The following is a 20,111-nucleotide window of genomic DNA, read 5'->3' on the forward strand; positions in this document are numbered from 1 at the left end:
TAAAATAGAGTTAGTTCACATGAAACCAGTGTTTGAAACCACCAGAGTTCACTGAAAAGTAGTATTCAACTGTAAAACAGTTGAAAGACAAGTTTATGTAGCTTCGCAAGTTCAGAGAAGAGTGTATAAACTTGTTTGTACATGTGGTGAACTCCCACAAGTTGAGGAGAAGGCCCATTATAGGAAACAGCTAGAAATCAGTAGTAATTCTGAGGAAATACTAATGAATATCACAGACTTATGAGAGAACAAGTGGAAAAGACATCAAAATGTAAGTCTCTAGTCTAGACAGGATGTTGTACACTGCAGAAATCCTTGAAATAGAGTTAGTTCACATGAAACCAGTGTTTTATACCACCAGAATACACTGAAAAGTAGTATTCAACTGTAAAACAGTTGAAAGACAAGTGTATATAGCGTCGCAAGTTCAGAGAAGAGTGTATAAAGTTGCTTCTACATGTGGTGAAGTTCCACAAGTAGAGGAGAAGGCCCATTATAGGAAACAGGTAGAAATCAGTAGTCATTCAGAGCAAATACTAATGAATCTCACAGAATAGTGAGAGAACAAGTGTAAAAGACATCAAAATGTAAGTCTCTAGTCTAGACAGGATGTTGTACACTGCAGAAATCCTTGAAATAGAGTTAGTTCACATGAAACCAGTGTTTTATACCACCAGAATACACTGAAAAGTAGTATTCAACTGTAAAACAGTTGAAAGACAAGTGTATATAGTTTCGCAAGTTGGAGAAGAGTGTATAAAGTTGCTTCTACATGTGGTGATGTTCCACATGTAGAGGAGAAGGCCCATTATAGGAAACAGCTAGAAATCAATAGTAATTCTGAGGAAATACTAATGAATATCACAGACTTATGAGAGAACAAGTGGAAAAGACATCAAAATGTAAGTCTCTAGTCTAGACAGGATGTTGTACACTGCAGAAATCCTTGAAATAGAGTTAGTTCACATGAAACCAGTGTTTTATACCACCAGAATACACTGAAAAGTAGTATTCAACTGTACAACAGTTGAAAGACAAGTGTATATAGCTTCGCAAGTTCAGAGAAGAGTGTATAAAGTTGCTTCTACATGTGGTGATGTTCCACAAGTAGAGAAGAAGGCCCATTATAGGACACTACAAGAAATCAGTAGTCATTCAGAGCAAATACTAATGAATATCACAGAATAGTGAGAGAACAAGTGTAAAAGACATCAAAATGTAAGTCTCTAGTCTGGAAAGGATGTTGTACACTGCAGAAATCCTTGAAATAGAGTTAGTTCACAAGAAACCAGTGTTTGAAACCACCAGAGTTCACTGAAAAGTAGCATTCAACTGTAAAACAGTTGAAAGACAAGTTTATGTAGCTTCGCAAGTTCAGAGAAGAGAGTATAAAGTTGCTTCTACATGTGGTGAAGTCCCACAAGTAGAGGAGAAGGCCCATTATAGGAAACAGGTAGAAATCAGTAGTCATTCAGAGCAAATACTAATGAATATCACAGAATAGTGAGAGAACAAGTGTAAAAGACATCAAAATATAAGTCTCTAGTCTAGACAGTATGTTGTACACTGCAGAAATCCTTGAAATAGAGTTAGTTCACATGAAACCAGTGTTTTATACCACCAGAATTCACTGAAAAGTAGTATTCAACTGTAAAACAGTTGAAAGACAAGTGTATATAGCTTCGCAAGTTCAGAGAAGAGTGTATAAAGTTGCTTCTACATGTGGTGAAGTCGCACAAGTAGAGGAGAAGGCCCATTATAGGAAACAGCTAGAAATCAGTAGTCATTCAGAGCAAATACTAATGAATATCACAGAATAGTGAGAGAACAAGTGTAAAAGACATCAAAATGTAAGTCTCTAGTCTAGACAGGATGTTTTACACTACAGAAATCTTTGAAATAGAGTTAGTTCACATGAAACCAGTGTTTGAAACCACCAGAGTTCACTGAAAAGTAGTATTAAACTGTAAAACAGTTGAAAGACAAGTGTATATAGCTTCGCAAGTTCAGAGAAGAGTGTATAAAGTTGCTTCTACATGTGGTGAAGTTCCACAAGTAGAGGAGAAGGCCCATTATAGGAAACAGGTAGAAATCAGTAGTCATTCAGAGCAAATACTAATGAATCTCACAGAATAGTGAGAGAAAAGTGTAAAAGACATCAAAATGTAAGTCTCTAGTCTAGACAGGATGTTGTACACTGCAGAAATCCTTGAAATAGAGTTAGTTCACATGAAACCAGTGTTTTATACCACCAGAATACACTGAAAAGTAGCATTCAACTGTAAAACAGTTGAAAGACAAGTTTATGTAGCTTCGCAAGTTCAGAGAAGAGAGTATAAAGTTGCTTCTACATGTGGTGAAGTCCCACAAGTAGAGGAGAAGGCCCATTATAGGAAACAGGTAGAAATCAGTAGTCATTCAGAGCAAATACTAATGAATATCACAGAATAGTGAGAGAACAAGTGTAAAAGACATCAAAATATAAGTCTCTAGTCTAGACAGTATGTTGTACACTGCAGAAATCCTTGAAATAGAGTTAGTTCACATGAAACCAGTGTTTTATACCACCAGAATTCACTGAAAAGTAGTATTCAACTGTAAAACAGTTGAAAGACAAGTGTATATAGCTTCGCAAGTTCAGAGAAGAGTGTATAAAGTTGCTTCTACATGTGGTGAAGTCGCACAAGTAGAGGAGAAGGCCCATTATAGGAAACAGCTAGCAATCAGTAGTCATTCAGAGCAAATACTAATGAATATCACAGAATAGTGAGAGAACAAGTGTAAAAGACATCAAAATGTAAGTCTCTAGTCTGGAAAGGATGTTGTACACTGCAGAAATCCTTGAAATAGAGTTAGTTCACAAGAAACCAGTGTTTGAAACCACCAGAGTTCACTGAAAAGTAGCATTCAACTGTAAAACAGTTGAAAGACAAGTTTATGTAGCTTCGCAAGTTCAGAGAAGAGTGTATAAAGTTGCTTCTACATGTGGTGAAGTCCCACAAGTAGAAAAGAAGGCTCATTATAGGACTGTGCAAGAAAGCAGTAGTAATTCAGAGCAAATCCTAATGAATATCACAGACTTATGAGAGAACAAGTGGAAAGCACATCAAAATGTAAGTTTCTAGTGTAGAAAGGATGTTGTACACTGTAGAAATCCTTGAAATAGAGTTAGTTCACATGAATCCAGTGTTTGAAACCACCAGAATTCACTGATAAGTAGTATTCAACTGTAAAACAGTTGAAAGACAAGTGTATATAGCTTCGCAAGTTCAGAGAAGAGTGTATAAAGTTGCTTCTACATGTGGTGAAGTTCCACAAGTAGAGGAGAAGGCCCATTATAGGAAACAGGTAGAAATCAGTAGTCATTCAGAGCAAATACTAATGAATCTCACAGAATAGTGAGAGAACAAGTGTAAAAGATATTAAAATGTAAGTCTCTAGTCTGGAAAGGATGTTGTACACCGCAGAAATCCTTAAAATAGAGTTAGTTCACATGAAACCAGTGTTTGAAACCACCAGAGTTCACTGAAAAGTAGTATTCAACTGTAAAACAGTTGAAAGACAAGTTTATGTAGCTTCGCAAGTTCAGAGAAGAGTGTATAAACTTGTTTGTACATGTGGTGAAGTCCCACAAGTTGAGGAGAAGGCCCATTATAGGAAACAGCTAGAAATCCGTAGTAATTCTGAGGAAATACTAATGAATATCACAGACTTATGAGAGAACAAGTGGAAAAGACATCAAAATGTAAGTCTCTAGTCTAGACAGGATGTTGTACACTGCAGAAATCCTTGAAATAGAGTTAGTTCACATGAAACCAGTGTTTTATACCACCAGAATACACTGAAAAGTAGTATTCAACTGTAAAACAGTTGAAAGACAAGTGTATATAGCTTCGCAAGTTCAGAGAAGAGTGTATAAAGTTGCTTCTACATGTGGTGAAGTTCCACAAGTAGAGGAGAAGGCCCATTATAGGAAACAGGTAGAAATCAGTAGTCATTCAGAGCAAATACTAATGAATCTCACAGAATAGTGAGAGAACAAGTGTAAAAGACATCAAAATGTAAGTCTTTAGTCTAGACAGGATGTTGTACACTGCAGAAATCCTTGAAATAGAGTTAGTTCACATGAAACCAGTGTTTTATACCACCAGAATACACTGAAAAGTAGTATTCAACTGTAAAACAGTTGAAAGACAAGTGTATATAGCTTCGCAAGTTGGAGAAGAGTGTATAAAGTTGCTTCTACATGTGGTGATGTTCCACATGTAGAGGAGAAGGCCCATTATAGGAAACAGCTAGAAATCAATAGTAATTCTGAGGAAATACTAATGAATATCACAGACTTATGAGAGAACAAGTGGAAAAGACATCAAAATGTAAGTCTCTAGTCTAGACAGTATGTTGTACACTGCAGAAATCCTTGAAATAGAGTTAGTTCACATGAAACCAGTGTTTTATACCACCAGAATTCACTGAAAAGTAGTATTCAACTGTAAAACAGTTGAAAGACAAGTGTATATAGCTTCGCAAGTTCAGAGAAGAGTGTATAAAGTTGCTTCTACATGTGGTGAAGTCGCACAAGTAGAGGAGAAGGCCCATTATAGGAAACAGCTAGAAATCAGTAGTCATTCAGAGCAAATACTAATGAATATCACAGAATAGTGAGAGAACAAGTGTAAAAGACATCAAAATGTAAGTCTCTAGTCTAGACAGGATGTTTTACACTGCAGAAATCTTTGAAATAGAGTTAGTTCACATGAAACCAGTGTTTTATACCACCAGAATACACTGAAAAGTAGTATTCAACTGTAAAACAGTTGAAAGACAAGTGTATATAGCTTCGCAAGTTCAGAGAAGAGTGTATAAAGTTGCTTATACATGTGGTGATGTTTCACAAGTAGAGGAGAAGGCCCATTATAGGAAACAGCTAGCAATCAGTAGTCATTCAGAGCAAATACTAATGAATATCACAGAATAGTGAGAGAACAAGTGTAAAAGACATCAAAATGTAAGTCTCTAGTCTGGAAAGGATGTTGTACACTGCAGAAATCCTTGAAATAGAGTTAGTTCACAAGAAACCAGTGTTTGAAACCACCAGAGTTCACTGAAAAGTAGCATTCAACTGTAAAACAGTTGAAAGACAAGTTTATGTAGCTTCGCAAGTTCAGAGAAGAGTGTATAAAGTTGCTTCTACATGTGGTGAAGTCCCACAAGTAGAAAAGAAGGCTCATTATAGGACTCTGCAAGAAAGCAGTAGTAATTCAGAGCAAATCCTAATGAATATCACAGACTTATGAGAGAACAAGTGGAAAGCACATCAAAATGTAAGTTTCTAGTGTAGAAAGGATGTTGTACACTGTAGAAATCCTTGAAATAGAGTTAGTTCACATGAATCCAGTGTTTGAAACCACCAGAATTCACTGATAAGTAGTATTCAACTGTAAAACAGTTGAAAGACAAGTGTATATAGCTTCGCAAGTTCAGAGAAGAGTGTATAAAGTTGCTTCTACATGTGGTGAAGTTCCACAAGTAGAGGAGAAGGCCCATTATAGAAAACAGGTAGAAATCAGTAGTCATTCAGAGCAAATACTAATGAATCTCACAGAATAGTGAGAGAACAAGTGTAAAAGATATTAAAATGTAAGTCTCTAGTCTGGAAAGGATGTTGTACACCGCAGAAATCCTTAAAATAGAGTTAGTTCACATGAAACCAGTGTTTGAAACCACCAGAGTTCACTGAAAAGTAGTATTCAACTGTAAAACAGTTGAAAGACAAGTTTATGTAGCTTCGCAAGTTCAGAGAAGAGTGTATAAACTTGTTTGTACATGTGGTGAAGTCCCACAAGTTGAGGAGAAGGCCCATTATAGGAAACAGCTAGAAATCAGTAGTAATTCTGAGGAAATACTAATGAATATCACAGACTTATGAGAGAACAAGTGGAAAAGACATCAAAATGTAAGTCTCTAGTCTAGACAGGATGTTGTACACTGCAGAAATCCTTGAAATAGAGTTAGTTCACATGAAACCAGTGTTTTATACCACCAGAATACACTGAAAAGTAGTATTCAACTGTAAAACAGTTGAAAGACAAGTGTATATAGCTTCGCAAGTTCAGAGAAGAGTGTATAAAGTTGCTTCTACATGTGGTGAAGTTCCACAAGTAGAGGAGAAGGCCCATTATAGGAAACAGGTAGAAATCAGTAGTCATTCAGAGCAAATACTAATGAATCTCACAGAATAGTGAGAGAACAAGTGTAAAAGACATCAAAATGTAAGTCTCTAGTCTAGACAGGATGTTGTACACTGCAGAAATCCTTGAAATAGAGTTAGTTCACACGAAACCAGTGTTTTATACCACCAGAATACACTGAAAAGTAGTATTCAACTGTAAAACAGTTGAAAGACAAGTGTATATAGCTTCGCAAGTTGGAGAAGAGTGTATAAAGTTGCTTCTACATGTGGTGATGTTCCACATGTAGAGGAGAAGGCCCATTATAGGAAACAGCTAGAAATCAATAGTAATTCTGAGGAAATACTAATGAATATCACAGACTTATGAGAGAACAAGTGGAAAAGACATCAAAATGTAAGTCTCTAGTCTAGACAGGATGTTGTACACTGCAGAAATCCTTGAAATAGAGTTAGTTCACATGAAACCAGTGTTTTATACCACCAGAATACACTGAAAAGTAGTATTCAACTGTACAACAGTTGAAAGACAAGTGTATATAGCTTCGCAAGTTCAGAGAAGAGTGTATAAAGTTGCTTCTACATGTGGTGATGTTCCACAAGTAGAGAAGAAGGCCCATTATAGGACACTACAAGAAATCAGTAGTCATTCAGAGCAAATACTAATGAATATCACAGAATAGTGAGAGAACAAGTGTAAAAGACATCAAAATGTAAGTCTCTAGTCTGGAAAGGATGTTGTACACTGCAGAAATCCTTGAAATAGAGTTAGTTCACAAGAAACCAGTGTTTGAAACCACCAGAGTTCACTGAAAAGTAGCATTCAACTGTAAAACAGTTGAAAGACAAGTTTATGTAGCTTCGCAAGTTCAGAGAAGAGAGTATAAAGTTGCTTCTACATGTGGTGAAGTCCCACAAGTAGAGGAGAAGGCCCATTATAGGAAACAGGTAGAAATCAGTAGTCATTCAGAGCAAATACTAATGAATATCACAGAATAGTGAGAGAACAAGTATAAAAGACATCAAAATATAAGTCTCTAGTCTAGACAGTATGTTGTACACTGCAGAAATCCTTGAAATAGAGTTAGTTCACATGAAACCAGTGTTTTATACCACCAGAATTCACTGAAAAGTAGTATTCAACTGTAAAACAGTTGAAAGACAAGTGTATATAGCTTCGCAAGTTCAGAGAAGAGTGTATAAAGTTGCTTCTACATGTGGTGAAGTCGCACAAGTAAAGGAGAAGGCCCATTATAGGAAACAGCTAGAAATCAGTAGTCATTCAGAGCAAATACTAATGAATATCACAGAATAGTGAGAGAACAAGTGTAAAAGACATCAAAATGTAAGTCTCTAGTCTAGACAGGATGTTTTACACTGCAGAAATCTTTGAAATAGAGTTAGTTCACATGAAACCAGTGTTTGAAACCACCAGAATTCACTGAAAAGTAGTATTAAACTGTAAAACAGTTGAAAGACAAGTGTATATAGCTTCGCAAGTTCAGAGAAGAGTGTATACAGTTGCTTCTACATGTGGTGAAGTTCCACAAGTAGAGGAGAAGGCCCATTATAGGAAACAGGTAGAAATCAGTAGTCATTCAGAGCAAATACTAATGAATCTCACAGAATAGTGAGAGAACAGTGTAAAAGACATCAAAATGTAAGTCTCTAGTCTAGACAGGATGTTGTACACTGCAGAAATCCTTGAAATAGAGTTAGTTCACATGAAACCAGTGTTTTATACCACCAGAATACACTGAAAAGTAGTATTCAACTGTAAAACAGTTGAAAGACAAGTGTATATAGCTTCGCAAGTTCAGAGAAGAGTGTATAAAGTTGCTTATACATGTGGTGATGTTTCACAAGTAGAGGAGAAGGCCCATTATAGGAAACAGCTAGAAATCAGTAGTCATTCAGAGCAAATACTAATGAATATCACAGAATAGTGAGAGAACAAGTGTAAAAGACATCAAAATGTAAGTCTCTAGTCTGGAAAGGATGTTGTACACTGCAGAAATCCTTGAAATAGAGTTAGTTCACAAGAAACCAGTGTTTGAAACCACCAGAGTTCACTGAAAAGTAGCATTCAACTGTAAAACAGTTGAAAGACAAGTTTATGTAGCTTCGCAAGTTCAGAGAAGAGTGTATAAAGTTGCTTCTACATGTGGTGAAGTCCCACAAGTAGAGGAGAAGGCCCATTATAGGAAACAGGTAGAAATCAGTAGTCATTCAGAGCAAATACTAATGACTCTCACAGAATAGTGAGAGAACAAGTGTAAAAGACATCAAAATATAAGTCTCTAGTCTAGACAGTATGTTGTACACTGCAGAAATCCTTGAAATAGAGTTAGTTCACATGAAACCAGTGTTTTATACCACCAGAATTCACTGAAAAGTAGTATTCAACTGTAAAACAGTTGAAAGACAAGTGTATATAGCTTCGCAAGTTCAGAGAAGAGTGTATAAAGTTGCTTCTTCATGTGGTGATGTTCCACAAGTAGAGGAGAAGGCCCATTATAGGAACCAGCTAGAAATCAGTAGTAATTCTGAGCAAATACTAATGAATATCACAGACTTATGAGAAAACAAGTGTAAAAGACATCAAAATGTAAGTTTCTAGTCTAGAAAGGATGTTATACACTACAGAAATCTTTGAAATAGAGTTACTTCACAAGAAACAAGTGTTTCAACCCACTGGAATTCACTGAAAAGTAGTATTTCAGTGTAAAACAGTTGAAAGACAAGTTTATGTAGCTTCGCAAGTTCAGAGAAGAGTGTATAAAGTTGCTTCTACATGTGGTGAAGTCCCACAAGTAGAAAAGAAGGCTCATTATAGGACTCTGCAAGAAAGCAGTAGTAATTCAGAGCAAATCCTAATGAATATCACAGACTTATGAGAGAACAAGTGGAAAGCACATCAAAATGTAAGTTTCTAGTGTAGAAAGGATGGTGTACACTGTAGAAATCCTTGAAATAGAGTTAGTTCACATGAATCCAGTGTTTGAAACCACCAGAATTCACTGATAAGTAGTATTCAACTGTAAAACAGTTGAAAGACAAGTGTATATAGCTTCGCAAGTTCAGAGAAGAGTGTATAAAGTTGCTTCTACATGTGGTGAAGTTCCACAAGTAGAGGAGAAGGCCCATTATAGGAAACAGGTAGAAATCAGTAGTCATTCAGAGCAAATACTAATGAATCTCACAGAATAGTGAGAGAACAAGTGTAAAAGATATTAAAATGTAAGTCTCTAGTCTGGAAAGGATGTTGTACACCGCAGAAATCCTTAAAATAGAGTTAGTTCACATGAAACCAGTGTTTGAAACCACCAGAGTTCACTGAAAAGTAGTATTCAACTGTAAAACAGTTGAAAGACAAGTTTATGTAGCTTCGCAAGTTCAGAGAAGTGTGTATAAACTTGTTTGTACATGTGGTGAAGTCCCTCAAGTTGAGGAGAAGGCCCATTATAGGAAACAGCTAGAAATCAGTAGTAATTCTGAGGAAATACTAATGAATATCACAGACTTATGAGAGAACAAGTGGAAAAGACATCAAAATGTAAGTCTCTAGTCTAGACAGTATGTTGTACACTGCAGAAATCCTTGAAATAGAGTTAGTTCACATGAAACCAGTGTTTTATACCACCAGAATTCACTGAAAAGTAGTATTCAACTGTAAAACAGTTGAAAGACAAGTGTATATAGCTTCGCAAGTTCAGAGAAGAGTGTATAAAGTTGCTTCTACATGTGGTGAAGTCGCACAAGTAGAGGAGAAGGCCCATTATAGGAAACAGCTAGAAATCAGTAGTCATTCAGAGCAAATACTAATGAATATCACAGAATAGTGAGAGAACAAGTGTAAAAGACATCAAAATGTAAGTCTCTAGTCTAGACAGGATGTTTTACACTGCAGAAATCTTTGAAATAGAGTTAGTTCACATGACACCAGTGTTTGAAACCACCAGAGTTCACTGAAAAGTAGTATTAAAGGGTAAAACAGTTGAAAGACAAGTGCATATAGCTTCGCAAGTTCAGAGAAGAGTGTATAAAGTTGCTTCTACATGTGGTGAAGTTCCACAAGTAGAGGAGAAGGCCCATTATAGGAAACAGGTAGAAATCAGTAGTCATTCAGAGCAAATACTAATGAATCTCACAGAATAGTGAGAGAACAGTGTAAAAGACATCAAAATGTAAGTCTCTAGTCTAGACAGGATGTTGTACACTGCAGAAATCCTTGAAATAGAGTTAGTTCACATGAAACCAGTGTTTTATACCACCAGAATACACTGAAAAGTAGTATTCAACTGTAAAACAGTTGAAAGACAAGTGTATATAGCTTCGCAAGTTCAGAGAAGAGTGTATAAAGTTGCTTATACATGTGGTGATGTTTCACAAGTAGAGGAGAAGGCCCATTATAAGAAACAGCTAGAAATCAGTAGTCATTCAGAGCAAATACTAATGAATATCACAGAATAGTGAGAGAACAAGTGTAAAAGACATCAAAATGTAAGTCTCTAGTCTGGAAAGGATGTTATACACTGCAGAAATCCTTGAAATAGAGTTAGTTCACAAGAAACCAGTGTTTGAAACCACCAGAGTTCACTGAAAAGTAGCATTCAACTGTAAAACAGTTGAAAGACAAGTTTATGTAGCTTCGCAAGTTCAGAGAAGAGTGTATAAAGTTGCTTCTACATGTGGTGAAGTCCCACAAGTAGAGGAGAAGGCCCATTATAGGAAACAGGTAGAAATCAGTAGTCATTCAGAGCAAATACTAATGAATCTCACAGAATAGTGAGAGAACAAGTGTAAAAGACATCAAAATATAAGTCTCTAGTCTAGACAGTATGTTGTACACTGCAGAAATCCTTGAAATAGAGTTAGTTCACATGAAACCAGTGTTTTATACCACCAGAATTCACTGAAAAGTAGTATTCAACTGTAAAACAGTTGAAAGACAAGTGTATATAGCTTCGCAAGTTCAGAGAAGAGTGTATAAAGTTGCTTCTACATGTGGTGATGTTCCACAAGTAGAGGAGAAGGCCCATTATAGGAAACAGCTAGAAATCAGTAGTAATTCTGAGCAAATACTAATGAATATCACAGACTTATGAGAAAACAAGTGTAAAAGACATCAAAATGTAAGTTTCTAGTCTAGAAAGGATGTTATACACTACAGAAATCTTTGAAATAGAGTTACTTCACAAGAAACAAGTGTTTCAACCCACTGGAATTCACTGAAAAGTAGTATTTCAGTGTAAAACAGTTGAAAGACAAGTTTATGTAGCTTTGCAAGTTCAGAGAAGAGTGTATAAAGTTGCTTCTACATGTGGTGAAGTCCCACAAGTAGAAAAGAAGGCTCATTATAGGACTCTGCAAGAAAGCAGTAGTAATTCAGAGCAAATCCTAATGAATATCACAGACTTATGAGAGAACAAGTGGAAAGCACATCAAAATGTAAGTTTCTAGTGTAGAAAGGATGTTGTACACTGTAGAAATCCTTGAAATAGAGTTAGTTCACATGAATCCAGTGTTTGAAACCACCAGAATTCACTGATAAGTAGTATTCAACTGTAAAACAGTTGAAAGACAAGTGTATATAGCTTCGCAAGTTCAGAGAAGAGTGTATAAAGTTGCTTCTACATGTGGTGAAGTTCCACAAGTAGAGGAGAAGGCCCATTATAGGAAACAGGTAGAAATCAGTAGTCATTCAGAGCAAATACTAATGAATCTCACAGAATAGTGAGAGAACAAGTGTAAAAGATATTAAAATGTAAGTCTCTAGTCTGGAAAGGATGTTGTACACCGCAGAAATCCTTAAAATAGAGTTAGTTCACATGAAACCAGTGTTTGAAACCACCAGAGTTCACTGAAAAGTAGTATTCAACTGTAAAACAGTTGAAAGACAAGTTTATGTAGCTTCGCAAGTTCAGAGAAGTGTGTATAAACTTGTTTGTACATGTGGTGAAGTCCCACAAGTTGAGGAGAAGGCCCATTATAGGAAACAGCTAGAAATCAGTAGTAATTCTGAGGAAATACTAATGAATATCACAGACTTATGAGAGAACAAGTGGAAAAGACATCAAAATGTAAGTCTCTAGTCTAGACAGTATGTTGTACACTGCAGAAATCCTTGAAATAGAGTAAGTTCACATGAAACCAGTGTTTTATACCACCAGAATTCACTGAAAAGTAGTATTCAACTGTAAAACAGTTGAAAGACAAGTGTATATAGCTTCGCAATTTCAGAGAAGAGTGTATAAAGTTGCTTCTACATGTGGTGAAGTCGCACAAGTAGAGGAGAAGGCCCATTATAGGAAACAGCTAGAAATCAGTAGTCATTCAGAGCAAATACTAATGAATATCACAGAATAGTGAGAGAACAAGTGTAAAAGACATCAAAATGTAAGTCTCTAGTCTGGAAAGGATGTTGTACACTGCAGAAATCCTTGAAATAGAGTTAGTTCACAAGAAACCAGTGTTTGAAACCACCAGAGTTCACTGAAAAGTAGCATTCAACTGTAAAACAGTTGAAAGACAAGTTTATGTAGCTTCGCAAGTTCAGAGAAGAGTGTATAAAGTTGCTTCTACATGTGGTGAAGTCCCACAAGTAGAGGAGAAGGCCCATTATAGGAAACAGGTAGAAATCAGTAGTCATTCAGAGCAAATACTAATGAATCTCACAGAATAGTGAGAGAACAAGTGTAAAAGACATCAAAATATAAGTCTCTAGTCTAGACAGTATGTTGTACACTGCAGAAATCCTTGAAATAGAGTTAGTTCACATGAAACCAGTGTTTTATACCACCAGAATTCACTGAAAAGTAGTATTCAACTGTAAAACAGTTGAAAGACAAGTGTATATAGCTTCGCAATTTCAGAGAAGAGTGTATAAAGTTGCTTCTACATGTGGTGATGTTCCACAAGTAGAGGAGAAGGCCCATTATAGGAAACAGCTAGAAATCAGTAGTAATTCTGAGCAAATACTAATGAATATCACAGACTTATGAGAAAACAAGTGGAAAAGACATCAAAATGTAAGTTTCTAGTCTAGAAAGGATGTTATACACTACAGAAATCTTTGAAATAGAGTTACTTCACAAGAAACAAGTGTTTCAACCCACTGGAATTCACTGAAAAGTAGTATTTCAGTGTAAAACAGTTGAAAGACAAGTTTATGTACCTTCGCAAGTTCAGAGAAGAGTGTATAAAGTTGCTTCTACATGTGGTGAAGTCCCACAAGTAGAAAAGAAGGCTCATTATAGGACTCTGCAAGAAAGCAGTAGTAATTCAGAGCAAATCCTAATGAATATCACAGACTTATGAGAGAACAAGTGGAAAGCACATCAAAATGTAAGTTTCTAGTGTAGAAAGGATGTTGTACACTGTAGAAATCCTTGAAATAGAGTTAGTTCACATGAATCCAGTGTTTGAAACCACCAGAATTCACTGATAAGTAGTATTCAACTGTAAAACAGTTGAAAGACAAGTGTATATAGCTTCGCAAGTTCAGAGAAGAGTGTATAAAGTTGCTTCTACATGTGGTGAAGTTCCACAAGTAGAGGAGAAGGCCCATTATAGGAAACAGGTAGAAATCAGTAGTCATTCAGAGCAAATACTAATGAATCTCACAGAATAGTGAGAGAACAAGTGTAAAAGATATTAAAATGTAAGTCTCTAGTCTGGAAAGGATGTTGTACACCGCAGAAATCCTTAAAATAGAGTTAGTTCACATGAAACCAGTGTTTGAAACCACCAGAGTTCACTGAAAAGTAGTATTCAACTGTAAAACAGTTGAAAGACAAGTTTATGTAGCTTCGCAAGTTCAGAGAAGTGTGTATAAACTTGTTTGTACGTGTGGTGAAGTCCCACAAGTTGAGGAGAAGGCCCATTATAGGAAACAGCTAGAAATCAGTAGTAATTCTGAGGAAATACTAATGAATATCACAGACTTATGAGAGAACAAGTGGAAAAGACATCAAAATGTAAGTCTCTAGTCTAGACAGTATGTTGTACACTGCAGAAATCCTTAAAATAGAGTTAGTTCACATGAAACCAGTGTTTTATACCACCAGAATTCACTGAAAAGTAGTATTCAACTGTAAAACAGTTGAAAGACAAGTGTATATAGCTTCGCAAGTTCAGAGAAGAGTGTATAAAGTTGCTTCTACATGTGGTGAAGTCGCACAAGTAGAGGAGAAGGCCCATTATAGGAAACAGCTAGAAATCAGTAGTCATTCAGAGCAAATACTAATGAATATCACAGAATAGTGAGAGAACAAGTGTAAAAGACATCAAAATGTAAGTCTCTAGTCTAGACAGGATGTTTTACACTGCAGAAATCTTTGAAATAGAGTTAGTTCACATGACACCAGTGTTTGAAACCACCAGAGTTCACTGAAAAGTAGTATTAAACTGTAAAACAGTTGAAAGACAAGTGCATATAGCTTCGCAAGTTCAGAGAAGAGTGTATAAAGTTGCTTCTACATGTGGTGAAGTTCCACAAGTAGAGGAGAAGGCCCATTATAGGAAACAGGTAGAAATCAGTAGTCATTCAGAGCAAATACTAATGAATCTCACAGAATAGTGAGAGAACAGTGTAAAAGACATCAAAATGTAAGTCTCTAGTCTAGACAGGATGTTGTACACTGCAGAAATCCTTGAAATAGAGTTAGTTCACATGAAACCAGTGTTTTATACCACCAGAATACACTGAAAAGTAGTATTCAACTGTAAAACAGTTGAAAGACAAGTGTATATAGCTTCGCAAGTTCAGAGAAGAGTGTATAAAGTTGCTTATACATGTGGTGATGTTTCACAAGTAGAGGAGAAGGCCCATTATAAGAAACAGCTAGAAATCAGTAGTCATTCAGAGCAAATACTAATGAATATCACAGAATAGTGAGAGAACAAGTGTAAAAGACATCAAAATGTAAGTCTCTAGTCTGGAAAGGATGTTGTACACTGCAGAAATCCTTGAAATAGAGTTAGTTCACAAGAAACCAGTGTTTGAAACCACCAGAGTTCACTGAAAAGTAGCATTCAACTGTAAAACAGTTGAAAGACAAGTTTATGTAGCTTCGCAAGTTCAGAGAAGAGTGTATAAAGTTGCTTCTACATGTGGTGAAGTCCCACAAGTAGAGGAGAAGGCCCATTATAGGAAACAGGTAGAAATCAGTAGTCATTCAGAGCAAATACTAATGAATCTCACAGAATAGTGAGAGAACAAGTGTAAAAGACATCAAAATATAAGTCTCTAGTCTAGACAGTATGTTGTACACTGCAGAAATCCTTGAAATAGAGTTAGTTCACATGAAACCAGTGTTTTATACCACCAGAATTCACTGAAAAGTAGTATTCAACTGTAAAAGAGTTGAAAGACAAGTGTATATAGCTTCGCAAGTTCAGAGAAGAGTGTATAAAGTTGCTTCTACATGTGGTGATGTTCCACAAGTAGAGGAGAAGGCCCATTATAGGAAACAGCTAGAAATCAGTAGTAATTCTGAGCAAATACTAATGAATATCACAGACTTATGAGAAAACAAGTGTAAAAGACATCAAAATGTAAGTTTCTAGTCTAGAAAGGATGTTATACACTACAGAAATCTTTGAAATAGAGTTACTTCACAAGAAACAAGTGTTTCAACCCACTGGAATTCACTGAAAAGTAGTATTTCAGTGTAAAACAGTTGAAAGACAAGTTTATGTAGCTTTGCAAGTTCAGAGAAGAGTGTATAAAGTTGCTTCTACATGTGGTGAAGTCCCACAAGTAGAAAAGAAGGCTCATTATAGGACTCTGCAAGAAAGCAGTAGTAATTCAGAGCAAATCCTAATGAATATCACAGACTTATGAGAGAACAAGTGGAAAGCACATCAAAATGTAAGTTTCTAGTGTAGAAAGGATGTTGTACACTGTAGAAATCCTTGAAATAGAGTTAGTTCACATGAATCCAGTGTTTGAAACCACCAGAATTCACTGATAAGTAGTATTCAACTGTAAAACAGTTGAAAGACAAGTGTATATAGCTTCGCAAGTTCAGAGAAGAGTGTATAAAGTTGCTTCTTCATGTGGTGAAGTTCCACAAGTAGAGGAGAAGGCCCATTATAGGAAACAGGTAGAAATCAGTAGTCATTCAGAGCAAATACTAATGAATCTCACAGAATAGTGAGAGAACAAGTGTAAAAGATATTAAAATGTAAGTCTCTAGTCTGGAAAGGATGTTGTACACCGCAGAAATCCTTAAAATAGAGTTAGTTCACATGAAACCAGTGTTTGAAACCACCAGAGTTCACTGAAAAGTAGTATTCAACTGTAAAACAGTTGAAAGACAAGTTTATGTAGCTTCGCAAGTTCAGAGAAGTGTGTATAAACTTGTTTGTACATGTGGTGAAGTCCCACAAGTTGAGGAGAAGGCCCATTATAGGAAACAGCTAGAAATCAGTAGTAATTCTGAGGAAATACTAATGAATATCACAGACTTATGAGAGAACAAGTGGAAAAGACATCAAAATGTAAGTATCTAGTCTAGACAGTATGTTGTACACTGCAGAAATCCTTGAAATAGAGTTAGTTCACATGAAACCAGTGTTTTATACCACCAGAATTCACTGAAAAGTAGTATTCAACTGTAAAACAGTTGAAAGACAAGTGTATATAGCTTCGCAAGTTCAGAGAAGAGTGTATAAAGTTGCTTCTACATGTGGTGAAGTCGCACAAGTAGAGGAGAAGGCCCATTATAGGAAACAGCTAGAAATCAGTAGTCATTCAGAGCAAATACTAATGAATATCACAGAATAGTGAGAGAACAAGTGTAAAAGACATCAAAATGTAAGTCTCTAGTCTAGACAGGATGTTTTACACTGCAGAAATCTTTGAAATAGAGTTAGTTCACATGACACCAGTGTTTGAAACCACCAGAGTTCACTGAAAAGTAGTATTAAACTGTAAAACAGTTGAAAGACAAGTGCATATAGCTTCGCAAGTTCAGAGAAGAGTGTATAAAGTTGCTTCTACATGTGGTGAAGTTCCACAAGTAGAGGAGAAGGCCCATTATAGGAAACAGGTAGAAATCAGTAGTCATTCAGAGCAAATACTAATGAATCTCACAGAATAGTGAGAGAACAAGTGTAAAAGACATCAAAATGTAAGTCTCTAGTCTGGAAAGGATGTTGTACACTGCAGAAATCCTTGAAATAGAGTTAGTTCACAAGAAACCAGTGTTTGAAACCACCAGAGTTCACTGAAAAGTAGCATTCAACTGTAAAACAGTTGAAAGACAAGTTTATGTAGCTTCGCAAGTTCAGAGAAGAGTGTATAAAGTTGCTTCTACATGTGGTGAAGTCCCACAAGTAGAGGAGAAGGCCCATTATAGGAAACAGGTAGAAATCAGTAGTCATTCAGAGCAAATACTAATGAATCTCACAGAATAGTGAGAGAACAAGTGTAAAAGACATCAAAATATAAGTCTCTAGTCTAGACAGTATGTTGTACACTGCAGAAATCCTTGAAATAGAGTTAGTTCACATGAAACCAGTGTTTTATACCACCAGAATTCACTGAAAAGTAGTATTCAACTGTAAAACAGTTGAAAGACAAGTGTATATAGCTTCGCAATTTCAGAGAAGAGTGTATAAAGTTGCTTCTACATGTGGTGATGTTCCACAAGTAGAGGAGAAGGCCCATTATAGGAAACAGCTAGAAATCAGTAGTAATTCTGAGCAAATACTAATGAATATCACAGACTTATGAGAAAACAAGTGGAAAAGACATCAAAATGTAAGTTTCTAGTCTAGAAAGGATGTTATACACTACAGAAATCTTTGAAATAGAGTTACTTCACAAGAAACAAGTGTTTCAACCCACTGGAATTCACTGAAAAGTAGTATTTCAGTGTAAAACAGTTGAAAGACAAGTTTATGTAGCTTCGCAAGTTCAGAGAAGAGTGTATAAAGTTGCTTCTACATGTGGTGAAGTCCCACAAGTAGAAAAGAAGGCTCATTATAGGACTCTGCAAGAAAGCAGTAGTAATTCAGAGCAAATCCTAATGAATATCACAGACTTATGAGAGAACAAGTGGAAAGCACATCAAAATGTAAGTTTCTAGTGTAGAAAGGATGTTGTACACTGTAGAAATCCTTGAAATAGAGTTAGTTCACATGAATCCAGTGTTTGAAACCACCAGAATTCACTGATAAGTAGTATTCAACTGTAAAACAGTTGAAAGACAAGTGTATATAGCTTCGCAAGTTCAGAGAAGAGTGTATAAAGTTGCTTCTACATGTGGTGAAGTTCCACAAGTAGAGGAGAAGGCCCATTATAGGAAACAGGTAGAAATCAGTAGTCATTCAGAGCAAATACTAATGAATCTCACAGAATAGTGAGAGAACAAGTGTAAAAGATATTAAAATGTAAGTCTCTAGTCTGGAAAGGATGTTGTACACCGCAGAAATCCTTAAAATAGAGTTAGTTCACATGAAACCAGTGTTTGAAACCACCAGAGTTCACTGAAAAGTAGTATTCAACTGTAAAACAGTTGAAAGACAAGTTTATGTAGCTTCGCAAGTTCAGAGAAGTGTGTATAAACTTGTTTGTACGTGTGGTGAAGTCCCACAAGTTGAGGAGAAGGCCCATTATAGGAAACAGCTAGAAATCAGTAGTAATTCTGAGGAAATACTAATGAATATCACAGACTTATGAGAGAACAAGTGGAAAAGACATCAAAATGTAAGTCTCTAGTCTAGACAGTATGTTGTACACTGCAGAAATCCTTAAAATAGAGTTAGTTCACATGAAACCAGTGTTTTATACCACCAGAATTCACTGAAAAGTAGTATTCAACTGTAAAACAGTTGAAAGACAAGTGTATATAGCTTCGCAAGTTCAGAGAAGAGTGTATAAAGTTGCTTCTACATGTGGTGAAGTCGCACAAGTAGAGGAGAAGGCCCATTATAGGAAACAGCTAGAAATCAGTAGTCATTCAGAGCAAATACTAATGAATATCACAGAATAGTGAGAGAACAAGTGTAAAAGACATCAAAATGTAAGTCTCTAGTCTAGACAGGATGTTTTACACTGCAGAAATCTTTGAAATAGAGTTAGTTCACATGACACCAGTGTTTGAAACCACCAGAGTTCACTGAAAAGTAGTATTAAACTGTAAAACAGTTGAAAGACAAGTGCATATAGCTTCGCAAGTTCAGAGAAGAGTGTATAAAGTTGCTTCTACATGTGGTGAAGTTCCACAAGTAGAGGAGAAGGCCCATTATAGGAAACAGGTAGAAATCAGTAGTCATTCAGAGCAAATACTAATGAATCTCACAGAATAGTGAGAGAACAGTGTAAAAGACATCAAAATGTAAGTCTCTAGTCTAGACAGGATGTTGTACACTGCAGAAATCCTTGAAATAGAGTTAGTTCACATGAAACCAGTGTTTTATACCACCAGAATACACTGAAAAGTAGTATTCAACTGTAAAACAGTTGAAAGACAAGTGTATATAGCTTCGCAAGTTCAGAGAAGAGTGTATAAAGTTGCTTATACATGTGGTGATGTTTCACAAGTAGAGGAGAAGGCCCATTATAAGAAACAGCTAGAAATCAGTAGTCATTCAGAGCAAATACTAATGAATATCACAGAATAGTGAGAGAACAAGTGTAAAAGACATCAAAATGTAAGTCTCTAGTCTGGAAAGGATGTTGTACACTGCAGAAATCCTTGAAATAGAGTTAGTTCACAAGAAACCAGTGTTTGAAACCACCAGAGTTCACTGAAAAGTAGCATTCAACTGTAAAACAGTTGAAAGACAAGTTTATGTAGCTTCGCAAGTTCAGAGAAGAGTGTATAAAGTTGCTTCTACATGTGGTGAAGTCCCACAAGTAGAGGAGAAGGCCCATTATAGGAAACAGGTAGAAATCAGTAGTCATTCA

This window comes from Cnephaeus nilssonii (assembly GCF_951640355.1).
Source record: "Cnephaeus nilssonii genome assembly, chromosome: 8".
In the NCBI taxonomy this organism is placed as follows: domain Eukaryota; kingdom Metazoa; phylum Chordata; class Mammalia; order Chiroptera; family Vespertilionidae; genus Cnephaeus; species Cnephaeus nilssonii.